Consider the following 20,073-nt stretch of genomic DNA (forward strand, 5'->3'; position numbering starts at 1 on the left):
TGTGCCACTTTGGTACCAGCATCAAATTCAGCGGCAGACCCTGCTGGTTCTGGGTCCCGTTCAGCATCCACATGTTCTCCAGGTTCCAGTTCGGAGTGTTGCAGTGCCGACCGATCGCAGTGCCTAGCTGTCCTTCCTGCTAATCTTGACCGGTCGTCGTCCGTCCAGATGAAATCGTTACCGGAAACGGCATCGCTGGTACTCCTTCGTGACATAAATCAGCAAAATCTACGGGATCAGCTGCTTCTACGGGATGATTTCCGCTTGGCCACCTGAAAGTAATAATTAAAATTATAAACAAACAAGTAGCAGTGCGTGGCCGAATGGTTACGCTGTCCGCTTTGTAAGCGGATGATTCTGGGTTCGATTCCCATCTGCTCCAACCTTCCATCGGATGAGGAAGTAAAATGTCGGTCCCGGCCTTGGTTGTTAGGCCGTTAAGTCATTCCAGGTGTAGGAGTCGTCTCCATGCCATAAGTACAAACAACACACCAAACCAAGCCTACTCCGGTGGAATCGCTGGCGGCGGTTGGACTCGCAATCCAAAGGTCGTCAGTTCAAACATTGGGGTGGAAGGTTCCTTGGAGTAGAAAGAGGTTTGGGTGCTCTCCCCATTCAAGCCTTCGGACTTCTAGGTTCGAGCAGAAACTTGCAATAGAGACCACAAAAGACCCGGGGGTCGTTAATGTGGATGGTTTGATTTTTTTGAAAACAACTCAGAATTGTTCTGGTGTAGTGTAAAACTTACCAAAATCATTTTTTTGTCCACCAATCACTTGCAAAGGAATCGAACACTTCACCAAAATCAGCTCCCTCAGCAGTCGTATGACAGAAACAAAATCAGCTTGTTTTGAATGAACAGCTGATTTCGATGTTTACAAACATCGTTTGTTGGTGTGCGAGAAACTCGCACGAAACTAGAAAATAATCGAGTGCGGCACTCGCACTTTCAGTTCCAAGATGGCGGTGAAACTCGTGCCGAACTCGAGCGAGTTTCTTCGAAAAAACACTTTGACAGCTCTGAGTGCGGCACTCAGTGCCGAACTAGCCATCAAACGAACGTACCATTAGAGTAGAAAGAGGTTTGGGTGCTCTCCCCATTCAAGCCTTCAGACTACTAGGTTCGAGCAGAAACTTGCAATAGAGACCACAAAAGACCCGTGGGTCGTTAATGTGGATGGTTTGATTTTTTTGATGCTGATGTTTATCGTTTTCGCCATAACCTGTTCACCGACAAAATCGGTGCCGTCGATTGGAGGCGTAGCGAAAAGAGTTGGACCCTCCGAGCAAAAAAAAAACACCCTAGCTAACCTTTTTATTTGGTACTGATAAATACATGTTAAATTGAATTAAATTGTCACAGGGGTCATCACTTGGGTCAGAATGAACGAGTATTTCGCACAGTACAGTACTTAGCTCGTTCTTCTCGCAATGCTTATGACGACGTATTCAGCGGCCCAGACCCGATCCGTTTTCTGCAAACATTACAAATTTTGCTTAATTCGAATAACTCAATCGTGAAACTCACTTCCAGCATCCACATTCTTCATGGCTTGGTCGCTAACGTCTTGCCACCGGTGCTCAAACAGCATTGACAAGAAGCGGGCCATCAGCGACAGGGAGCGCTGTTCCTTAGCTGGCGGCGGCTGCGTAGATAGCGTCCCGGCGGTTGATAATCTGGATCCTTGCACGACCAGCAGCAGGGACTACTGTAACGTCGTTGAAACTACCTCGTAGTCTACCTGGTGACGAAATGTTCCCTGCAGGTTGGTTTCCGCGGCGCATCGAGGCCGGGTCGAACTTATGACCGTTGTTGTCACCTTAGCAAACCCTAAATCATCCGCCCGGTCAACGGCTTCGTTCGCTCCGGTACAAAGAAAGCTCTTGCGACAAAATTAACTATTCCTTGGTCTGAATCTACTTTCGTTAAGATTCCTGTTCGTTCCTTGGCCCTGAAAATTCACGAAAAATAATGAATTTGAAAAACATAACCTATAGCTTCTATTCGTTTCTCCTCGAACTCACCCACACGTCCCGTTCCGTGGCAGCTCCCATTCCATAGATAGGTTGTATCCGGCAGTCACTTGCGTTTCGAAGAACCAATCCAATTTCTGGGCCACTGTTTCGGAATCCACTCAAGCAGGTTCAACTCCGGCTACAGGAAATTTTCCTGGGGTGCATCTTAATTTTACCGGAAAGTGTTTTATGGCTTCCGTCTGTTGGGACTGCGAACCAGCTTGATACTTGATAAAGAACTCGGTCCCGGTTTTGTTTGCCGGTCAGTAGCAGAACCGGGAACGCAATCGCGACTTTTCGTGTGCGTTTTCCTTTTTTCTTGTTTGTAAACAATGTGCAGCGCGCGACGACGACAACTGACAACCTGTACCACTGAAATAAATCGTAAAGTAGAATTTCGCGTTTTATCTATCTCGTGAATATGGATGCACATACGGATTAACCGTAGTAAATAAATGCGAAATATGTTATATATGTATAGTGACCACCCCGTGCCTCCAGAGCATCGTCAACACAACGGCTACCAAAGTGATCGGCACGACCAGAGGACGCAAACCCAAAGGGTGGTTCGATGCGGAGTGCCAGCGAGAGACGGACGAGAAGAACGAGGCCAGGAAACGTATGCTGGTTAAGGGTACGCGCCGAAACTGTGAGCGATACAGCGAGCTGCGAAGAGCTGAGAAACGAACCCACCGCCGAAAAGAACGGGAGTACGACGAGAGAGTACTTGCCGAAGCTCAAGCACAGTACAACGCGAACGATAAGCGGAGGTTTCATGCAACTGTCCCTGATGATACCTTTCATGATTTCATGAATTTTATTCATGAAACCGTGATTACAAATGCATAAAATTATGAATTTTATTCTCGGCTAAAATATTTTTATGAATATTCATGAATTTTCGTTCATGAAATCATGAATATGACTATTCATGATTTCATGACTGATATTCATGAAGTCATGACTAGATTGGTGTGCAGTGTGGGGAAGGAAAATGCCTAGTGTGTCGGAGAACCAATTACGAGACTGAAGAGGAAAAAAAGAGATGATCCGCCAAAAAAGACGGTGATTATTGTAGTGATGCAGTGATGTTGTTGTTATGTTCTGAAAATCATCGAAACTGCAAATAAATTTTCGTATATATGTACAGTTGCGTCTTTTAATCACGAAAATTTTGGTACCCAAACATCTATAGGTCATCGCTGAAATTTTGAAGTTATCGCAGTTTTAGTGAAAAAAGTTGAATTTTTGCCAATTTCGTCATTCTCCGGTTTTTGCGCGCGGCGCGTCAAAAAACACGGATTTTATTTTCAAAAAATCATATCTCGGAATCCTGTTAATGAACTCCTCCCATTTTTTAGTATGTTATGTAAAAATGTCCGGGGAATCCGATAAAATTATTTCCAGACATAGGCTCTTTGGTCCAGACACCGTCAAAACGGCATTTTAAAGTTTCATACGCCCTTTTCATATGTTAGGCTAAATTTTTGAAACTTCTTACCATTTTTCTTTGAAAGGCCGACTTATCACCTTTCATTTGAGTATAAGACAATTGAAATCGGTTAAAATGGCGAGGAGTTATGATTTTTCGGAAAAAGTGGTTTTTGCGAAAATCGACGAAAATTGCCATTTTTCAGACCACCCTAACACGGCGTAGGTCACCCTAATGGCCAAACAAAAAAATACGGGTCTAATTATTTCAACCAGGGAACCCCCAGAAAAAAATTGAGCCCGATCCGAGGACTTTTGTTTTTTTCCATGCTGTTTTCATGGAGAATTGCTGTATATATATATATATATATATATATATATATATATATATATATATATATATATATATATATATATACTCTATATATATGTATAGTTGCGTCTTTTTCGAATTTTCGAATAATTTTTCGAAAAATGTGGTTTTTGCAAAAATCGACGGAAATGGCCATTTTTCAGACCACCCTACGCGCCGTAGGTCACCCTAATGGCCAAACAAAAAAAAACGGGTCTAATTATTTCAGCCAGGGAACCCCCAGAAAAATTTTGAGCCCGATCCGAAGACTTTCGTTTTTTCCATGCTGTTTTTGTTTATATATATATATATATATATATATATATATATATATATATATATATATATATATATATATATATATATATATATATATATATATATATATATATATATATATATATATATATATATATATATATATATATATATTCCTTGGCCAAAATAATTAGACCCGTATTAATCATATCTCCGCGCCATTTCATCCGATTTTAGCTGTCTTAGACGCAAAAGAAAGGTAATGAGTTTGGCTATTTGGGAAAAATAGTAAGAAGTTCCAAAAATCTAGCTTAACTATTGAAAAAGTCGTATGAAAACTTAAAATGGCGTTTTGACCGTGTCTGGACCAAAGAGCCTATGTCTGAAAATATTTTTATCGGATTCCTCGGAAAATTTCACGTAACTTATCAACAAATTGGCGATGTCGAACCGTACGTTTCCAAGATATGATTTTTTGAAAATAAAAACTGAGTCTTTCGACGCGCCACGCGCAAAAACAGGAAAATGACAAAATCGGCAAAAAAACAACTTTTTTCACAAAAACTGTGATAACTTTAAAATTTCAGCGATGACCTATAGATGTTATGGTACCAAAAGTTGCGTCTTTCAATTACGAAAATTTTGATACCCAGACATGTATAGGTCATCGCTGAAATTTTTAAGTTATCGAAGTTTTAGTGAAAAAAGTTGTTTTTTTTTTTGCCGATTTCGTCATTTTCCCGTTTTTGCGCGTGGCGCGTCGAAAAACTTTTTATTTTCAAAAAATCATATCTTGAAAATGTACGGTTCGACATCGCCAATTTTTTGATATGTTACGTGAAATTTTCCGAGGAATCCGATAAAAATATTTTTAGACATAGGCTCTTTGGTCCAGACACGATCAAAACGCCATTTTAAGTTTTCATACGACTTTTTCAATAGTTAAGCTAGATTTTTGGAACTTCTTACTATTTTTCCCAAATAGCCAAACTCATTACCTTTCTTTTGCGTCTAAGACAGCTAAAATCGGATGAAATGGCGCGGAGATATGATTTTTCGAAAAAAGTGTTTTTTGCGAAAAATGACGAAAATTGCCATTTTTCGAACCACCCTAGCACGATGTAGGTCACCGTAATGGCCAAACAAAAAAATACGGGTCTAATTATTTTGGCCAAGGAACCCCCAGAAAAAATTTGAGCCCGATCGGAGAACTTTTTTTTTGGTTTAGGCTCTTTTCAAATGGAATTGCTGTATATATATATTTGCGCGCGGCGCGTCAAAAAGCACGGATTTTATTTTCAAAAAATCATATCTCGGAATCCTGTTAATGAACTCCTCCCATTTTTTAGTATGTTATGTAAAAATTTCCGGGGAATCCGATAAAAATATTTTCAGATATAGGCTCTTTGGTCCAGACACCGCCAAAACGGCATTTTAAAGTTTCATACGCCCTTTTCATATGTTAGGGGTCTAATTATTTCGGCCAGGGAACCCCCAAAAAAATTTTGAGCCCGATCCGAGCACTTTTGTTTTTTTCCATGCTGTTTTCGTGGGGAATTGCTGTATATATAAGAAAATAAATTGGGATTCATTTAACTTTTATTTCAATTGCTCTCAATATGAAAACCAAGTATAAAGTTTTCATTTGCGCAACATAAATACATTAAAAATAGGTTTAATTGAAAAACAGATTACACCTATTAATTCTACGTCTAATTATCTTCCTAGTGAGTTCTGGCTTGACTTTGTACGGCTGGGGTTTTAGAGATATAGCAGTTTGAAAATGAAGGTTTTTAACATTGTTTGCAAAAAAAAGCGAAACTTTGGGGTATTGTCAAATAAAAGGGCGTAGTCCGATCTGGACGAAAATCGAGTTTTTTGCTTGTTTTGATGGTATCATTAGCGCCATCAAATTGCAACTTGATCAAAAATATTGATTTCAACCAGTGTTGCAAATGAGTGATAAAAAAGCTATCAATAGATTATCTCTGCACCAAACATATCCGAGAGTATAGCGGCCGTCACTATAGACTGTGAGATCGCTTCTTGTGTCTCGTGATTCCCAGCGATGTCATTCTCTCTCTATCACTCCTCCCCTTTTCCTTGACTATGCGCTCTCACCGCTGAGTCTCTAAATCTCTCCAAAAACTGCAATGAGAGACCGCGAGATGGCGATTAGGAGCCGACCACGTATGACGTCCCGTTAAACTGCGTTTGCGAAATTGGTTTTGTGGCGGCTTTTGTGGTTGAATGCTGTTGCGGTAGCATGATCGTGGAAACGGGAATGAGAGAGAAAAGGAAAATGTCAATCGCGAGTGGGTAAACACGAAAACGTGTTCGGCTTTGTTCGGCGCTGATAGTTTCAATGAGGAGAAAAGAGCAGTTGTATTTGAGGCATGAATTTCCAGGCGGGATAATTGTAGTTGCTGAGAGCTGATATTTTGATATTTTAACAACCCTGATTTCAACTATGCACTTTTTTGAGCACAATTGAGGTTATAGGGGAAGGTGGGGCAAGAGGAACAATCGCTCGTACAGCCGTAATTTTTACAATTTTGATTATTTCCAGCATGAGGAATTGTTGCTAGCAATGCAATTATCTGATTCTACTACCACATAACCGCCAAAACGACGTAAACGCCACGGGGCATAAAATTTAATGAAGTTTTTTTCGAAACCTTTGTTGTCTTATAATATTTTGAAAGTACAAAATAAGGCTTAGGTTTCGTTTTATGGCTCATTTTATCAAGCTGCTATTTTTCCTAGATCAGTAGTGTACCAACCAATGATTTGCACCTGTTATAAAGTATGGTTTAACTTTTGGTTATTTTTTGTTGAAAGCTTATAAAAAAACTTGTTCAGGTGGGGCAAGTGTACCATATGGATTCTTAGTATGGAAAAAGTTACAAATTGCTGCAACAACATATTTTATTGGGAAATAAATACATAAAAGTTCTTAAAAAATGATAAACAGTTGTAAAAAAAAAAATGTCCATACAAAATTAAGTGATATTATGAAAATTTACTATTAATCATCTAAGTGAATTTTTTTTTTCGTAAAAACGATCAAATTTTTATTAAATATTATTATTTAATCTAAATAGGAAAGAAACGTTTCAAATACATTCTAATCTGATGTTTCAAAGTGATAGCAGTTCAATTGTTAGCAAATTAACATGTTGTTTCATGCATAGTTCCTTTTGCCCCAACGGGTTGTTCGTCTTGCCCCACTAGTTGAGTAGAACTTACGAAAAATCAAAAAATCATCAGTTTTTACATTAAAAACATATTTTTTTTAAAACTTGTTCTATCAAAGTCTTAGTCAAGACCTATAATAAGAAGATTATATAAAATCCGACAAATTTTATAATACGTTTTTAATGGGTTATAACGAGCATTTCCTCAGCTTGTTACACTTGCCCCACTTTTCCCTACAAATAAAACAGACCTTCCCAAAACAAATTCTGTGCATGAAATATTACTTCAGTGAAATGTTGCGAATCGAGACTACAGTCTAAGAGCAACCTTAGAGCAACCTTACCAGCGTGAGTATTAGGCCGGTTTTAGCGTTTTGTAACGCGTGTTAGTAACTTTGCTCCCACACCGGTCGTTGCTAAATGGGTTGCTAAACTAAAACGTAACGCGTCGGTTGGGAGCGAGTTACCAAATCTAGCAACGCGCTAGCAACGCAACTAAAACTTGGAACTGTCAAAGTTCAAAACAAAGTTTGTTCAGTTTTTATGTTCGAATGTTGTTTATGTGTTTTTTTTTTCGTCTTTTGTCGGTCGAAGTGACCAAACCGCGCAAAAATTAAAAAGGAGTTGGATTGCGGCAAAAGAAAATCCGGTAAGTATCGTGAAAAATGGCCTGGATTCCGGGTTTACTGGCCACGGAACCGGATACTGAAGGATTGACTGTTCATGAGAATGGTTTTCCCAGTTTTCTGAATACTCCAAACAGCATCCTTCCTCTAGCGCAGGGAACTCCTTCCGGATGGTCACGGAGCTGGCAGCAAAATCCGGCAGCATCATCTCATGCGCAGGGAACTCCTTCCGGATGATGTTTGCTGGTTTCGTAACCATCCGGAACGAGTTCCCTGTGCAAGAGGGAGGATGCTGTTTGGACTTCCGATAGTCAGAACCGGCAAAAACATCCGGAAGGAGTTCCCTTTACATCAGGGAGGATGCTTCTTTTTTTGCTGGTTCCCACATAAGGTATTGGGGTCCTTTTCGACCCCAAACTTTAAAAAATCGTCATAAATCCAGTTTTTGACCGATTCCGGTTCTTTTGGTCACAAATGAAAGCTTAGGACGTCCCCTTTTCGAAACCGACATGAAAAACCGGATTTGGACACCGGTGGCCACGGGAATCGGCTACAACCGAAAAAAGACCTTTTTGAGACCCCAACTTTGACGACCTGTATCTCCGGTAAATTTCAGCCAATCAGGATGCTCCGGGTTGCATTAGACAGGTATTTACCTGTACTTTGACCACAAATATTAATATCAGGGCCAGGTGACCTACCGGTTCCGGAACATCCGAAAAGTTCATGTTTTAATGTTTTACACATATATGTGATACAAATACTCTCACAATGGTTGAAATTGATCCATAAAACTTACTAAAAATACAATACACGATTGCCAGAACCACTCTGGAGTGTTAGTGGCCACTTCCGGGTATCCTGGAACCGGTTCCCGGGTACCCGATGAACGGCCAACTTGACTTTTTTTGGTGAAAACCCATCATGTTGCACTTCAAACTCCATGAAATTGAAAGATATGTCCATCTTTGGTAATGCCGTTATTAGCTGAGCCATCCTGGCCAATCTGGAACCGGTTGCCGGTGGCCCCTTGGGACACTTCCGGAATATGAGAGAAACCCTATCATCCGATATATCTAACTTCATAAATTTGAAAGATATGTCAATCTACGGTCATGCCGTTGTTCACTGACCCATTCTGGCCAATCTGGAACCGGTTACCGGTGGCCCCTTGGGGACCCTTCCGGAATATGAGAGAAATCCTATCATCCGACTTGTCAAACTTCATGAAATTGATAGATATGTCAATGTACGGTCTTGCCGTTGTTCGCTGACCCATTCTGGCCATTTTGGAACCGGTTCCCGGTGGCCCCTTGGGGATACTTCCTTAATATGAGAGAAACCCTATCATCTTACATATCAAACTTCATGAAATTGATAGATATGTAAATAAACATCGACATATCAAACTTTATGAAATTGAAAGATATGTTAATTTACGGTCATGCCGTTGTTCGCTGACCCATTCTGGCCATTCTGTAACCGGTTACCGGTGGCCCCTTGGGTACACTTCTGGAATATGAAAGTAACCCTACCATCCGACATATCAAACTTCATGAAATTGAAAGATTTGTCAATCTACGGTCTTGCCGATGTTCGCCGATGTGACCCATTCTTGCCAATCTGGAACAGGTTACCGGTGGCCCCTAGGGGACACTCTCGGATTATGAGAGAAACCCCATTATCCGACATATCAAACTTCATTAAACTGATAGATATGCCAATCTTTGGTCATGACGTTGATCGTTGACCAATCTTGGCCAATCCTGAACCGGTTACCAGTGGCCCCTTTGGGACAATCCCGGAATATGAGAGAAATCCTATCATATGACATATCAAACTTCATGGAATTGAAGGATGCAGGCACCTAGCTAAGGGGGTGGGCTTCGGGCAAAGACAAATGGGAGAGAGGGAAGAAGAATAAAAAAGAAGAAAATATCATGTTCAAGCCCCCGGCCCAAAATTCTGGCTACACTTCTGGAAGGATGTGTCAATCTACGGTCATGCCATTGTACGCTTATTCATTCTGGCAATTCTGGAACTAGTTCCCGGTGGCCTCTTGGGGACACTTCCAGAATATGAGAGAAACTCTATCATCCGATGTATCAACTCATAGATATTTCAACCAACGCACTATGGGCCATCTCCATACAAACAGGCGGCCAAATTATTTTTTTGCTTTTTAAATGTTTTTTCATACAAATTTGGGTGATTGTATGGTATTGAAATGATATACGTCGATTTTTATGACTTTTCATGTTTTTCAATAGTTGATTGTTTCTAATAAATAGTCCTTTCATACATTTGCAAGTGCAACAGAATTGCGTATATATTGTATTGCAAGTTTATATTACCCCCATATTGTTTTGGTCACCGAGAACTGATGTTAATTTAATCTAGTCGGTTTATATTATTAAATTATGGATAAGCTAATACATCCCCACTTTAAGGACACAACCCCTCCCTCCTCTTTCTTTCACCCCCTCCTCTCCTCCAACAAAATTTTGTTAAGCGTAATACATCATTTTAAGTCAAATCTTTATTATTTACTGCTGTGTGTTTCTTTTTGTGAGTCCATGCCATATAACTTGAGACCCCCCCACCCTTACGGGCATAAATTGCGAAAATGTTAATTGTTAAATCAAATAACAGAAAAATTAATTTTATTTAAAATATTAATTATGAAGTAAAACGATAATATACAAAACATATTCTTACTAATCCTAATGTTCTTGTCCATGAAAATTCATTTGATTATAGAGTTTCTGACAGCTTGAGGATATGTCAAAGGTACTTTTTATGATGTTTTGTACTAACCAACATAGAACTTAAATGTGGATTGATCGCAGAAATTCATCATGCTAAGTCAATATTTTGCTGAATACTTTTTTCGGTATCAAACTGAGATTCTCCAGTTTCGCTTGAGAAACTTCGGTACGAATACCTTATTTTGACTAAGGTACTCAATTTTAAATGTAGGCAACAGAAAATTCCAATAAAGTCATTTCGAACTTCTTGAAACCAGGTATTGATTTTTGAAGCGACGATGCTTACGAAGTGAAATAAACGTGCGCATATGTAGATTGAAGCAAATTTTGATAAAACGTAAATGTTCAAAATGGCATATCTCCGAAAACGCTAAAAATCGCAGGCTGGAAATTTCAGCAATGTTAGATTATGATCCAATCTTTCAAGTGATCTTAGTTTCATGTTTAGCATCGGTTAGCAAAAAAAAGTACTCGATTAACAAACACAAAAAAATAAGTGTTGTCAACAAAATGCTCTAGTTATTCGATGAAATTTCAGTTTTTGGTTTGGAAACAACATTTTATCTATTAATAGTTTTAAAGCTTATCTCATTACCTTTCCAACGATGTATGTATTTTTTTTTTCATAGCTTATTTTTATTAGGTCCTTTTAGGTGCTGTGACCAGGTTAGGACCGAGGATCAAAAGGTACAAAAATAATAAAAGAAAAATAAAAAAACTGTAACTGATTCAGATGATCATTTTTTCGTGCCATGTGTCAGCAAGTGTGCGATCACATCGATCTGTTCCTCGGGTGTCTTGCACTGCCTCAAGCGAACTCTGTACTCTCGGTAAATGGACCACAGCTCCGACTCGCTGTTCAGCTTCGGTTCGCCTTGATCCTCCTTCGGGGTTGCACCGGCGCCGGCGCCAGTATTATCTGGACTTCTTCCTGCGGGACGAGGATGCTTTTCTTCCGTCCCAACGGACGGCACCGCTCCAGGTAGCGGAGGAAAATCCGCCGCGGTGAACGTGGCTCCTGCCGGAGTCTGCTTGTCCTTCTTCCATGCTGGCGGCTTCGGCGTGGACGCCTGCTTTTTTTTTTTTTTTTTTAATTTATATTTATTTAGTTTTTCTTTTCCATGTACATTCATTCAGTTAAAATATTATTGAGTGTCCAATCACAATTGATGACTTTTCACCTCAATTTTAAATACTAGCAACTTTCATTTATTCATGAAATATTGTAGCTTTCGCTATTCAGTGATTTCAAATGTAGGAGGTCCTACATGTACAAAAGGGAAAAGGGATACCTTAAAACTAACTTATAAACTATATAAAGAGCGGATCAATGCAGCTGAAGACTGCAATGATTTTTGTCGAAATGCATCAATTATCTTATTGGACATAACATCCAAAGTGTCAACTTCGGCTAATTGATGAAGTTCACTGGTGCTGAACCAGGGAGGAAGTTTCAGAATCATTTTCAGAATTTTGTTCTGAATCCTCTGAAGTTTTTTCTTCCTGGTTAAGCAACAGCTTGTCCAGATCGGCACAGCATAAAGCATGGCAGGTCTGAAAATTTGTTTATAAATTAACAGTTTATTCTTGAGACAAAGTCTAGAATTCCTGTTTATAAGTGGATACAAACATTTGATATATTTGTTACATTTAACCTGGATACTTTCAATGTGATCCTTGTAAGTAAGGTTTTTGTCAAAAGCAAGTCCAAGATATTTCACTTGATCCTCCCACTTTAAATTTACCTCATTCATCTTTATAATGTGATGACTTTTGGTTTAAGAAAATCAGCCCTTGGTTTGTGAGGGAAAATAATAAGTTGAGTTTTGCAGCATTTGGAGTAATTTTCCATTCTTTCAAATAAGAATTGAAAATATCCAAGCTTTTGTAATCTTCTTGTGATGACACGAAGGCTTCTACCTTTGGCGGAGATGCTTGTATCATCAGCAAAAGTGATTTCTGACATCCTGGGGCAAATCAGGCAAGTCAGAAGTAAAAATATTGTATAAAATTGGACCCAAAATGCTTCCTTGAGGGACGCCGGCACGTACAGGTAGTTGATCAGATTTGCTGTTCTGATAACATACCTGTAGAGTACGATCCGTCAAATAGTTTTGAATAATTTTCACGATATAAATCGGAAAATTAAACCTTTTCAATTTCGCAATCAAACCTTTATGCCAAACACTGTCAAATGCTTTTTCTATGTCTAGAAGAGCAGCGCCAGTAGAATAGCCCTCAGATTTGTTGCTTCGAATTAAATTTGAAACTCTCAACAACTGATGAGTAGTTGAATGCCCAAGGCGAAATCCAAACTGCTCATCAGCGAAAATTGAATTTTCATTAATGTGCGTCATCATTCTATCAAGAATTATTCTTTCGAATAATTTACTAATAGATGAAAGCAAACTAATGGGCCGATAGCTTGAAGCTTCGGCAGGATTTTTGTCCGGTTTCAAAATCGGAACTACTTTGGCATTTTTCCAACTACTGGGAAAATATGCCAAATCAAAACATTTGTTGCAAATTTTGACCAAGCTACTTAAAGTTGCTTCAGGTAATTTTTTAATTAAAATGTAAAAAATGCCATCCTCACCAGGGGCTTTCATATTTTTAAATTTTTTGATAATAGATTTTATTTCACTCAGATCCGTATTAAAAACTTCATCTGATGAAAATTCTTGTTCAACAATATTCTGAAATTCTATTGAAATTTGATCTTCAATAGGACTCAAAACATTTAAGTTGAAATTATGGGCACTCTCAAACTGCTGAGCAAGTTTTTGAGCTTTCTCCCCATTAGTTAATAGAATATTATCACCATCTTTTAAAGAAGGGATTGGTTTTTGAGGTTTCTTAAGAACCTTTGAAAGTTTCCAAAAAGGTTTGGAATAAGGTTTAATTTGTTCGACATCTCTTGCGAACTTTTCATTTCGCAGGAGAGTGAATCTGTGGTCAATAACCTTTTGCAAATCTTTTGAATTCGCTTCAGTGCAGGATCACGAGAACGTTGATACTGTCTTCGGCGAACATTTTCAGACGAATCAGAAGCTGAAGATCGTCATCAATAATGGGAGAATCAAATTTGACTTGGACTTTAGGAATAGCAATATTCCTAGCATCCAAAATTGCATTAGTTAAAGATTCCAAGGCTGAATCAATATCAGCTTTGGTTTCTAAAACAAAATCATGATTTAAATTATTCTCAATATGATGCTGATACCTGTCCCAATTAGCTTTGTGATAATTAAACACAGAACTATTGGGTCTGGTAACTGCTTCATGAGAAAGTGAAAAAGTTACTGGAAGATGATCAGAATCAAAATCAGCATGAGTCACTAAAGGACCACAATACTGACTTTGATTTGTCAAAACCAAATCAATTGTTGATGGATTTCTAACAGAAGAAAAGCAAGTTGGCCCATTCGGGTATAAAACCGAATAAAGACCAGAAGTGCAATCTCTGAATAGAATTTTACCATTGGAATTTACTTTTGAATTATTCCAAGATTGGTGTTTGGCATTAAAATCACCGATAATCAAAAATCGAGATCTATGCCGAGTAAGTTTATTCAAATCCCCTTTGAAATAATTTTTATTTTCCCAGTGCATTGGAAAGGCAAATATGCAGCTGCAATCATAATTTTCCCAAAAGAAGTTTCAAGTTCAATGCCCAAACTTTCAATAACTTTTAACTTAAAGTCACGTAACGTACTATAAGTCATACTACGGTGGATAACTATTGCAACTCCACCGCCATTTCGATTCATTCTGTTATTGGTTATAACTTTATAATCTGGATCACTTTTCAAATAAGTGCCAGTTTTTAAAAATGTTTCGGTTATAACAGCAACATGCACGTTATGAACTCGTAAAAAGTTGAAAAATTCATTTTCTTTCGCTTTTAAAGAGCGAGCATTAAAATTCATAATATTGATGGAATTACTTAGATCCATGATTAAACTTCAGGGTAAGAACAACATCATTCGCAAATTTTAATCCAATCTGGATAGCTTCCATCATGGATGTAGCATTACTCATTGTTTGAATCAAACCAAACAGTGAGTTTTGCAAAAAGTCATTTTTTCAAACGTAACATCGCCGAGATCAGAAGATCCCAAAGCGTTGCCAGCAGAAAAATTTTCAAATGAAATTTGAGGTACCTGCCCAATTTGAAGATTGGTAGAGGATTTAAAATTCGTGGATGAACCCGAACCCGAAACGACGTTGGCATAAGAAATACCATTGCTGTTACCTAACTTTCCCATGGTAGGGGTATTGTTCGAGTGAGACAGCACGAACGTTTGATTTAAAGATGCAGGTACAACCTGACTTTGAGAAAATTTCGGTTTGGATTTCGGCTGATGCTTAGCACGAGAATCCAAAACCTTTTTTCTGATGGGGCAATCCCAGAAATTTGATTTGTGATTTCCACCACAATTTGCACATTTAAATTGGGTGACTTCTTTCACGGGACAATTGTCCTTGTCGTGAGAAGAATCCCCGCAAACCATGCATTTTGGAACCATGGAGCAATGATCAGTACCGTGACCGAATGCCTGGCAACGCCGGCACTGGGTCAGATTCTGGCCATTACCGCCATGTTTCTTAAAATGCTCCCACTTTACCCGTACATGGAACAAAAACTGAACTTTGTCCAAAAGTTTCAAATTGTTGATTTCATTTCTGTTGAAATGAATCAGATAAAATTGTGAAGTCAAACCAAAGCGAGAAATATTCCCGTTTGATTTTTTCTTCATTGGTATTACTTGGGATGGGGCAAAGCCAAGCAACACCTTAAGTTCGTTTTTGATCTCATCCACCGACAAGTCGTTGGAGAGACCTTTCAGGACCGCTTTGAATGGACGAGCATTCTTGGTCTCATACGTGTAGAAATTGTGTTTGTGGTTTTTCAAATAACCAACAAAAGTTTGGTGATCTTGTAAAGATTCCGTCAACAAGCGACATTCTCCTCTTCGACCAAGCTGGAACGAAACCTTCAAATTGCAAGTTTCCTTGCAATTCTTCAGTTGCGTTCGAAAGCTGGCCAAATCGGAGACGGAAGTCACTACAATTGGCGGAGCCTTTACTCGTTTCTCGACGGCAGAAGGCTCAGTACGAGGAGAAGGATCCTTGTCCACAGTTTCGGATAAAACACCGAAACCGTTTGCCAATGGAATTGGAGGATTGACCTCACTTTCAGAATCAGAATCAGACCTCGGATGAGGCTGTTTTCTTTTTCTGTTTCCGTTAGCCGATTTAGCGTTCAAACGCTTCACCGACGTAACGACCAAATCTTCAGAAGATTTGCGTTTACCTTTGTTTTGACGCATTTTGCAAGCAAAGTTCTCTTAAAAAGATGGCTTCGTTTGTAAAATACAACAAAATTTCAGGTGGGGTTAGTCTTGAAAAGACTGTTTAGAATTTTGGAATGTAACTCAGGTAGTCTTTAAAAAGACTGTGAATTTTGTTTGAAATAACTCTGAGCTTAGGTAGTAAAAAATACCGCAGCTCTAGTGTCCGTTCACCACGAAGGTTCGCAAGACACTCGCGTGGACGCCTGCTGCCTCGACTGGATGAACTGCGCACGTTTGGGACAGCTGCGGACCAGACCCTCGTGGGATCCAGAGCAGTTGACACAATTCTTGGCTTCCGTTTCTTCTGCTTTGCACTTTTCCGTGCTGTGGGCTCCCCCACAGCTGCTGCACCTGGGCTTGAGATGGCAGTTACTGGTTCCGTGACCGAACTGCAAGCAGTTCTTGCACTGGGTCACGTGCGGTTCTTTGTTCCGGTAGGCCACCCACCGGACGACGACTGGTCCCACTTTCTTTACCTTGCTACTCAACTCCTTCAGACTGGTGTGACCCTTGGGGAAGAGCACGATGAAAGGCGTCTCATCGATGGCGGAAGCTGCTGCTTCCGCCTGATGGCGTGTACTGCCAAGACGTCCAGCTGATGTTCCGTCTTGAGCAGCTCCTTGACGTAATCCGGTTCCGCGTTCGGGAGACCTCGCATTACTACCCGGTGCGGTCTCGCACTGCGCTTTCCGTGCGTGTAGAACTGCACCTTGTTCTTCTTCAGGTGGGCTTGCACCGTGTCGAAGTCGTCGCTCGAGAAGCACGTAATTTTGGTGCCGTACCGCGTCAGTTTGTGTTCCGGCTGGACATCACATGTCGACATCACCTTCGCAAGGCGGGCGAAGCTCGTTTCTTTCACCACCAGCGGCGGCTGCTTCTTCTCCCCGGCCGAATTGCCGGATGCTGGTATCACAGGGGTGGTTTTTTCTGCTGCTGGATTCGCATTGTTATTGTTGTTGCTCTTCTCCGCTAGCGGGCTGAACTTGTTGTTGCTGAGCAGTTTCTCCACTTCCTGGCCATCGCCAACGTTGATCTCCTCGTTAGCCTTCCTGCACAGAAAAAAAATGATGGTAATATTCATCAGGAAATGGTGACAGATATTGTGGCAAAAAAAAATGATAAATTTTACCTAAGAAAATGATGAATTTTCATCAGAAAATGATGAATTTTCATCAGAAAATGATGAACTTTACCTCAAATAATGATGAAATTTACCTAAAAAAATGATGAAATTTACCGCAAAAATGTTGAATTTTACGGAAGAATGTGTATTATTGCATTAAAAAATGTGTAATTTGTGGCTGAGAAAGTGGAAGGATAGGTATTGAACTGTCATCCATTTCAGAGAACGTAAATAAAACATTTGATCGAACGAATTTTTTTTTCATGACTCAGGGTACTTTGTGGGCGGCAATCAGTTAGCGGCCAACTGCTTGATCGCTCTAAGGACCCGGGTTAGATTTTTTGCAAATATTACTTTAAGGTTAGACGGAACGCCAGTTCTTGGACAACTTTTGTTCAACTTAAATAAATGTCTGAACTCGACAGGTTGCTCACTATCGACCTATTTTGCGTCAGACAGAACATGTTTAAGTTACGGTGTTTTCTTTAAAGGTGCTTCGGGCTAAGGCGCCAAAAAATCAAACCATCCACATTAACGACCCCGGGTCTTTGTGGTCTCTATTGCAAGTTTCTGCTCGAACCTAGGAGTCCGAAGGCTTGAATGGGGAGAGCACCCAATCCTCTTTTTACTCCAAGGAACCTTCCACCCCAGTGTTTGAACTGACGACCTTTGGATTGCGAGTCCAACGACCGCCAGCGATTCCACCGGAGTAGGCTTGGTTTGGTGTGTTGTTTATGGCATGGAGACGACTCCTACACCTGGAATGACTTAACGGCCTAACAACCAAGGCCGGGACCGACATTTTAAGGAAGGTTGGAGCAGATGGGAATCGAACCCAGAATCATCCGCTTACAAAGCGGACAGCGTAACCATTCGGCCACGCACTGCTAAGGCGCCAGTCCATACAGTTAATGTTGGGTTTGAATCCCATCGGTGGCATCTTTTTTGTGTTTCCAAAAATTGTACATGCAAAGTGTTATTTTTTTCATAATGGTGATGTGCATGCGATTTTACCATCAGATTTTTTGCTGTGTACCTACCAAAAAAAATGCTGCAAGCAGTAGCTACCTTCCCAGACGAAGTTTCACCAGTTGAAATCCTTGAGATATTATCCCACATGAAATATCCACCTGCAATAAAAAACGATTTTTTTACAAAGTGTCATATTCTTAAGAAAACAAAACTTATCTAAAAGTGGAAATAGACGTCGACTAATGGTGATTAGATCCGAAAAACATTTTTTTTTACTTATGGCGGCTGCTTTTTCCACGTTGGCTTTGGCATTTTCCAAGAGTCGTTTGTTCTGAGAAGCTGTAAAGATGAGTTGATAATTAAATTTAATGATATTTAAAATTGTCATTAGGACTCTTAACTGTTGCGGTGTCAATCCAGAAACCGAAAAGCGATGAGTGTTACGCGAGAGGAGCCATTAAAGAATGCTTCTCACCAATCCAATTTGATAACACTCAGAGAAATAATTAAAAACGATATTTTTGGAAATTATTGGTCCTGTTGCCTTCCTCACTGAGGTAAGGCTATAATCCTGCTCGAAAATGAACTTTTGAAAAACAGCTCATAGACCTATATTCATGTATACCTATCGACTCAGAATCGAAAACTGAACAAATATCTGTGTGTGTGTGTATGTGTGTGCGTATTCCCCTTGGTGCTCGAAATTCTTGCCAAGTTTTCTCGGCACTGACTGATCCGATTTGAGTCAAACAAGTTGCATTCGATCCGGTTTGGTGCCCCATACTGCACTATTAAATGGTTTGAAGATCCGATAAGTAGTTCAAAAGTTACGTATAAAAAAGTGGCAGAGTTGCGAATCGCGTGCTGGAATTTTGATGCCGGATCTCACTTATCTATACGAAAACTATGTCCGGATCCATCATCCGACCCATCGTTGGTTAGGTAATCAAAAGACCTTTCCAATAAGTCCAAAACATTGAAGATCTGGCAACCCTGTCTCGAGATATGACCACTTAAGTGATATTTAAGCACTTTTTTGAAGCCGGATCTCACTTATCTATATGAAAACTATGTCCAGATTTATCATCCGACCCATCGTAGGTTAGGTAATCAAAAGACCTTTCCAATAAGTCCAAAACATTGAAGATCTGGCAATCCTGTCTCAAGATATGACCACTTAAGTGATATTTATGCACTTTTTTGAAGCCGGATCTCACTTATCTATATGAAAACTATGTCCAGATTCATCATCCGACCCATCGTTGATTAGGTAATCAAAAGACCTTTCCAATGAGTCCAAAACATTGAAGATCTGGCAACCCTGTCTCGAGATATGACCACTTAAGTGATATTTATGCACTTTTTTGAAGCCGGATCTCACTTATCTATATGAAAACTATGTCCGGATTCATCATCCGACCCATCGTTGGTTAGGTAATCAAAAGACCTTTCCAATAAGTCCAAAACATTGAAGATCTGGCAACCCTGTCTCGAGATATGACCACTTAAGTGATATTTATGCACTTTTTTGAAGCCGGATCTCACTTATCTATATGAAAACTATGTCCGGATTCATCATCCGACCCATCGTTGGTTAGGTAATCAAAAGACCTTTCCAATAAGTCCAAAACATTGAAGATCTGGCAACCCTGTCTCGAGATATGACCACTTAAGTGATATTTATGCACTTTTTTTAAGCCGGATCTCACTTATCTATATGAAAACTATGTCCAGATTCATCATCCGACCCATCGTTGGTTAGGTAATTAAAAGACCTTCACAATAAGTCCAAAACATTGAAGATCTGGCAACCCTGTCTCAAGGTATGACCACTTAAGTGATATTTATGCACTTTTTTGAAGCCGGATCTCACTTATCTATATGAAAACTATGTCCAGATTCATCATCCGACCAATCGTTGGTTAGGTAATCAAAAAGCCTTTGCAATGGATCCAAAACATTGAAGATCTGGT

This window comes from Culex quinquefasciatus, chromosome 2, assembly GCF_015732765.1.
Source record: "Culex quinquefasciatus strain JHB chromosome 2, VPISU_Cqui_1.0_pri_paternal, whole genome shotgun sequence".
Lineage (NCBI taxonomy): Eukaryota > Metazoa > Arthropoda > Insecta > Diptera > Culicidae > Culex > Culex quinquefasciatus.